This window comes from Mytilus galloprovincialis, chromosome 10 (genome assembly GCF_965363235.1).
Source record: "Mytilus galloprovincialis chromosome 10, xbMytGall1.hap1.1, whole genome shotgun sequence".
Classification (NCBI taxonomy): domain Eukaryota; kingdom Metazoa; phylum Mollusca; class Bivalvia; order Mytilida; family Mytilidae; genus Mytilus; species Mytilus galloprovincialis.
In genome coordinates, this window is record NC_134847.1 from 28511402 (window position 1) to 28518976 (window position 7575).

The window sequence follows — 7575 nt, forward strand, 5'->3', positions numbered from 1 at the left end:
CATCTGACGTCACAATGGAAAAGTAAACAACCGATACCGGAAACACCGGAAGTAACTTGCACGAGAGGCACTGTTATGGGTTTTGAGCACGAGATGCACCTGATATGGGTTATCAGCCCGTGTGGGAAATTATGGCTTGTGTACTTCCGCTCATTACACATATGCAAAAGCTATCATATCGATGCTAAGTATATGATAAAGTAAGTTATTTGATATTGTTAAATTGCGTATTCATTATCTGACTAAGGGCAATAAAAGTTGTTTTTGTCAATAATTATACATATTTACTTTTGCTGATTTTCATGTAAGAGTGTTACATCTCACATTGAATAATTCAAAGTCACATATTTATGTATTGAATTAATTGAATGTGGCATAGCGTATACTATTTTGCTGCAACGTCTCTGACATTTAGACTCTCTAAGACAAATACTAATGTTTACAAAAATCTTCATAAAAAATCAAATTCAAATAAGTAATAAGCTTTAATGCAGTATCTACATACAGTTAAATGCGTTCAACCATTCAACCAGAAACGAAATTGTGGTTTCAATAATGGCATTGTTTTAAATATTTTAAGATAAATTGCATTTCAAATTGTTCTTAACCAAGTTTTGTTATTCTAGACCCACCAGAAAACATACCTAGTATTAAGCAAGTTAAGCCAGGACCTGTTGATGCGGGAGAAACTGTGTACTTACATTGTTCTGTATACGGTGGATATCCTATTGCGAAACTCATATGGGACTGCCCTGGTTTAGTAACGAACCAGTCATCAGAAACATTATCTGCTGTCATTTTACAACTTGTTGTTGATAGAAAGTATGACGGCAAAAGGTGTTCATGTTTGGCAACGCATCCTGATCTCAGCTACAAACACACGATACAACATACATTTACTGTGTACTGTAAGTAATTTGTCAATCATAATCATTTGTTTTCTTCTTTCGATCAAAGTGATTTTTAAATTTTGTCTCCTTCAACGTTACATTTCTTGAAATATTTAGATTTTGTTTTGTGTCTTATATCGACAAAAACGTATTAATCGGGAAACATACGTCTGATAACAGTTCAAAATAATGACTTAAGACAATGATGAATGTTGGTAGTGTTGACTAAACTGATGCTATGTTTTGATTAACATCATTATTAATGCCGTATATTTTAAAATATTGTTTTATTTATATCTAGACAGCCCATCTATACCAAAACTCTCCACAATACCCGAAATGCCATGGTTTGTTGGAAATACAACGAATGTATTGTGCTTGTCTGATGAAGGTAATCCTAAGTCCGTCTTCCAGTGGTTTGTTAACGGCAAATTAAAAAAAGAAAACAATTCTGTATTAACCATCGGGCCACTAACAAAGAATGATGACACGCTTGAGATATTCTGCAATGTCATGAATGAATACACAACAAGACATGAAATACTACTGACTTCAGAACCTCGCAATCTGGATGTAGAATGTAAGTATGATTTTTATGAAACTTTGTTTTAATCAACAAGAATTCACAATTCAAGTGATAATAGAATAATAAAAATGCATTGCCCCTTATTTCAAAAAATCAGTAACGATCGTTCTTCCAATAAATATAGATCTTTAAAGAAACGAAAAGAGATGAATTAAAGTAAACAATTGATAAGTGGTGTCCTAACTATCCCAATCCATTAATAAGATATACTAACGTAATGTGTTGTCAAAACAATATCCAAAATAAAATGGTAGAGTAATACTCTCATGATGACCCAATAAGAGATGTAAGTGGTGTTTTTTTTAATCTTTTGTAAAGATAAAGTTTTCGTGCTTATTACTTCGATAACTGTGGTTATGTTCTAAACGTTTCACGATCACAATCACTGGTAGGTAAGCCGACGCGATGAACGGTGTCTCAAATTACCAGCAACATGTTTTGTGGCAACGAATGTTGATTACCCAGTTTAGTAATCTGATCTTTAACTTCAACAATCATGGCTTACTCCATGAATCTATACTGTGTAAGTATGAATTCGCATAGCGGTTACTTCATGGATAGCAGTAGAAACGAATCCATTAGACGCACATAATACGATATATTTATTCTTCCTTTCCAAATTTCTGAAATCCTAATTTTGGCGTTTAAATTTTTTCTTATTTGTGTCCTCTTTAAAGAATTATTTATCCAAAATACTTGCTTAACATAAACCGTAAGACTATAACATCATGAGGTTTTCATAGAACAAAGATGTATCAAAACAAAACGTTTAGAACATTCGGCACAACAGTCACATTTGTGACAGGACGCAATTATTACCAGACTTACTTAAAGGAAGAAAATACACAACATAGAGTAAATATGAAATAATATAAAGGTGGTTGATCATAAAGTTTGGTGGTATTCACAGGATATATAGTAGTTACAGCATAATGTAATGCCTATTGCACACAACAAAGTTTAGCAATGACATATCATACAATTGTTTGATCAAACAATCAATTCATTTGACATAACACAGAGATGCAGTGACAGGACATAAAGGCTCCTCTACATAACATACAGAAGAAATGACCGGACGTAAAGGCAAAGAGACAAAACACATTAAATATTTACACTATAAGACAGTTCCGGCGTTCCATACAAAGGGGTAATATGGATTTTTGTCTCTTATTATATGAACCATTATAAACGAAGAAAAACTGAAAAAGCAAAAATGTTCAGAATTATGAGCTCTACCAATCATTCATAACGTCATAACTGTGAGCCAAATTCTTTTATGAGTTTCAATTCATCAATGAAAAATTTTACCTTTTTTTTTACCTTTGCCTTTTGTCATGTACACTATAATAGTTAGAGAGAACATTTTTTTTAATCTGTTATGTTATGCCCTATATCATTTAAATTATTATATATATATGAACACTTTAAATCACAAAAATTGTTAGTGAAGTTAAGACCTATTTAAAAGTTTAATGTTGCCGATAAAGTCGTTGACTGTCACTCTTTATAAGAGTGATAATCCTTAAATAAGGAATTTGTTTACCTTATTTGTGTTCTCATCCAAAATTAAAAGGATGTAGAGAAACTAAACAGACTGAAAGATTGGCAGTACAAATTGAGATCAATTGAATAGAGATTTTCGTCACGAAGTTTTTTCTCTTCTACAATGTTGGAGAGTGTTCATTGTTTGATATATGTGCACATAGACTAATTATAAAAAAAGGAAATTGTGGTATGATTTGCCAGTGAGGCAAATTTCTACAAGAGACCAAAATGACACAGAAATAAACAATTATAGGTCACCATACGGCCTTCAACAATGAGCTAAGCCCATACTGCATATTCAGCTATAAGATACCCAGAAATGACAATGTAAAACAAGTTAAACGAGAAAACTAATGGTCCAATTATGTTAAAAAAATGAACGAAAAACAAATATAAGGTTATCGACATAAGTGCTTTAGAGCTTCTAGTTGTATAATTGTACTTATGTAATTGCTCATCAATAATGTTATTAACTGATAGGTATCCGACACCTCTGTTGTCAGTTGAGAGAGCTTGTTTTTGGAATGTTTGATAGGCTTTGCTTGTAAAGAACATGTCTAGTGTTATAAGACATCGCGTTAAAATCAAAATCTATTCTCTCAACAAAGACCATGTAAATTCAAAAATACTGAACTATATTTTGTCAAATCAATGGGTTTTGTGTCTTTTTCCGATAAGCATGTCGGCCTAAGACATCAACATAATTGTTGTAGTTTGATTCAGAGTTCAGATTTGATTGATACTCACTTGAAGCATTTGAATTTTAGCATGAAGACGATGTATTTGAACATACACAAATCAAAAAATAATTAAAAAACATGTAAGACAAATCACAAAAACAATAGATTCAAAGAACCAGTAATGGAAATACTCATTAGTATCTTTGTTTGTCTCATACAGAATTGCATAAATTTCACTGCGAAAAACTAGTATATTGTCGCCTTTTGCATAAGCTTGTTCCACAATAACATTTTCATATATCTGAAACTCTGTTAATTATGTGTTTGCATTTTTCACATATGCATTATATAGAATGTAAATCGAAAGTCTTCACAATAACATGAATAATGAAGCTTACACAAAGCATGGAGCAACACAAAATTCAAACAACTGTCGTATGCTCAAGAAGGGTATGAAGCTGGTCACTAACGATATCAAACCGCTCTAGATTGTAAATAAGAAGTTTAAAGTCAAATTTATCTTTTAGGTCAACATTTAAAACAATAATGTGCACGTATCTATTTATTAAGGTATAAGTTTGATACCACAATATATAGGTTATTTATTTGTTTTTTAGACTATCCAGAGATCATATTTGATAACGAAGTTCAAAAACTGTTTGCTGTAGAAGGTGAAAATTTTACTGTAAAATGTTGGTCGAACGGGAACCCAAGTGCAAAAGTACATTGGGAAGCAAGTAAGGTACAATTTACAGTTCCAGAAGAAAGTCTGTCTGTTTTAAATGTGTACAGGATTGAAAGAGATCAACAATTGTTTATGTGCCATGCTGTTTCAATTTCGAAGAAATATGGAAAACTTGTTACAACAAAACCAATTGAAATTGAAGTATTCTGTAAGTCGTTACAAAAATTAAAGTAGACATTCATTAATAATTCAGTTTAAGTTCCAATTGTAACTGTTATCCTTAAAACTTTTTTTCGTAGCTGCATTAAATTGAGTTACAGTAAATTTACTAAATACACTGACACTATTTGTAGCTTTTTCCCTTTGATCGTCACCAATACTAACTTTACAACAAAGTTTGGACAACACATCATATATGATAAAATTGAGAATGGAAATAGAGAATGCGTCAAACAGACAACTTTAGTTTTAAGATACAATCGATACAGTTGAGTCTGTCTCAAGTCTTGTCTAACATATAGAAAGGATGATTAGGGTCGGTTAGTTAAATAACTTTGCGACCAAACAGATGGTTTCAACTTTCCAATGGTGAACTTCCCATTTCTATTTAGCAAACTTCCAGCAGCGCCTGCATATGGATCAATATATATTCATATTTCCCAATTGATAGGATGTTCCAGGGCTTGTATCGATTGATGGTTGTTGCTCACATGAAAGCTATTATAAACCAAGAGTTGCAAGTGTTTAAAATTGAATTCTTCCGTTTGTATCAAAGACATCGTCACGAGTTGTCGACAATTATGGAATATCCATTACATATATAGTTGATATTGGATAATTTCCTTATGGTATAACTACAATCCCGTGCCCTTGTCCCGAAAATGACATACCGAATTAGACTTAAAAGTGAGTTTGTAATAACATATGCAAAGCGACGGGTGCCAAATGTGAAGTTGGATCTTGACCCTTCTGGAGCACCTGATCACCCTTGAATATTTGGTAAGGTACTGTTGCTAAGTCTTTAGTTTTCTATGCTGTGTTTTATGTACTTTTTTTTCCGTTGGTCGTTTTTTATTTATTTTAACCAACGTATTATCAGTTTGTTTACTTTCACTATCCCTGTGTTTTTTTTCTCTATTTCATATAACTTTGTTGGAGAGAAAATAATGTTGTTTTTCAACTTTGAGTTAAGAGTCCTTGATTTCTAACTTATCAACTACCTTAGATCTTTTTGGCTATTCCGTTAGATTGAATTGGTTATATAGCTCCTCATTGGCACTCATACCACATCTTTCTATATATACTTACATATCTTAAATGATGAAATATATTTGTTTTCATTTAAGTTCTATTATATTTGATATATAAACAGGCGAAGGGGAGATAATCAAATTAACACAATGCTTATAACCATTACAAAACTATTGTAAGTCGGTTATTGTGTAGGTATGCACCGTGTTAAAGTTAAAATTTGGTAAGTTCTTTTACATGGTTAATACTATTCAAATTTTACTTTGATACCTGTGTACGTTTGTAGATCGACCAAATGTTTCCAAAATAGAAGTAATGAATACGTTACCTATGTCAGAAGGACAACCTACAACTTTACAATGTCAAGTTGACAGTAACCCGTTATCAAATGTCTCATGGATATACACGCATAATAGGACCTTGCTCAGTAAAAATAACAATGTGTCGAAATCGTATTTGAATATTTCGTCAGCACATTGCTTGGATAACGGTATATACCAATGTAAAGCAGTGACAACTATCCTAGGCAAACTTTATAGTACAACAGCACAGACAAACCTTAGCGTCATTTGTAAGTATATTGTGCATTTATAACTAAAACTTCAGACAATATGTCATTCAGCAGATATGTAAAAAACAATGTAATTCTGACATTTAATATATTTTAACAGGTCTATACTAGGTGACAATATTATGATTTAATAGATCGACCAATACAAGTAAATATTCGATATTGAGTATTATTTAGAATACGGTTCGTTTAGTGTTTTGAAAACTAATTGGGCACACATTTATGTTAACCAATGCATGTTTTATGTACCATACAAAAGAAACAAAATTTTGAATTACTAATGAATTACATCAAAAGCTATTTAAGCAATAGGCGAAACGCCAACAAAAGACATATGTAGTATTTTTAAATGTAAATAAGGCTCGAAGGTCATTTATATTTTTAAAAGGAAAAAACCTACTTGATCTAAGAAAATTTATAGTACACATATTCTTAATGTTGCTTTTCTGGAAAAACTCACAAGGAATCTTTTAAACCAAAATCTTTTAAACCAAGAGTTCCAAATGGTGAAGTTAAAATCATCCCTTCGTAAATTTTACGGACGCCATCACGAGTTGGATGATCGTTATGAAATAACCGTTTCACAAATGATATCGGATATGTTCCTTACGTCGTAACTAAAATTATCGATCGCCCCACTGTCTATATCACTCTGTTCAGCTCTTAATATTATTCCGTATCACGGCTTTGTGACGTCAAATATGTTGACCAGCCTTAAAATCTTTGATCCGGACATATCAGCGACGTCATAAGGTATGAAGCGACGTTAATATCTTTGACCCAAACTTATCAGGCCATCTTTCAGTTGCAGGTGAAACAAGCAAAACACTTCCAAAGTAAGCAAATATAGCCCGATAAATCATTATCAATTATCAGATTATCTGCATATTAATATTGTTAAATATCAGCTGCTCGACATAATATGAAGGCTGCGCTCACTCGACAAAAAGCTTCATATTATGTCTCGCAGCTGATATTTTACGAAATCAATATGCAGACAACCATAAAATCGGTACTCCCTTTACCTTTCATGAATGTGACCTACCGGATTAAACTTTTTACAAGATTTGTTATAAAATGATCAACATCACGGGTCCCACATGTGGTGCATGATCTGCTTACCGTTCCGGAGCATTGAGATCACCCCTAGTTTTCGATGGGGGTTCGTGATGCTTATTTTTTAGTTGTGGCATGTGTACTATTGTTTGTCTGTTTGCATTTTTCATTTTTAGCCATTGTGTTGTCAGTTTATGTTCGATTGATGAGCTTGACTGTCCCTCAGATATCTTTCGTCCATCTTTTGATTCACACCTATTCTTAAATCAACACTCAGATTATGTTGTCTCAACAGATAATTCCCTGGA

At 32.5% G+C, this 7575-nt stretch overlaps 1 long non-coding RNA gene across 1 annotated transcript; it reads left to right on the forward strand.

Moving 5' to 3' along the window:
* The first annotated feature begins 639 nt into the window (after window positions 1-639).
* Window positions 640-6202, forward strand: LOC143047327 (uncharacterized). Its single transcript, XR_012969498.1, has 4 exons — window positions 640-908; window positions 1192-1470; window positions 4322-4597; window positions 5927-6202. It is a non-coding gene; the product is annotated as an uncharacterized LOC143047327 (long non-coding RNA).
* Window positions 6203-7575: the final 1373 nt, after the last annotated feature.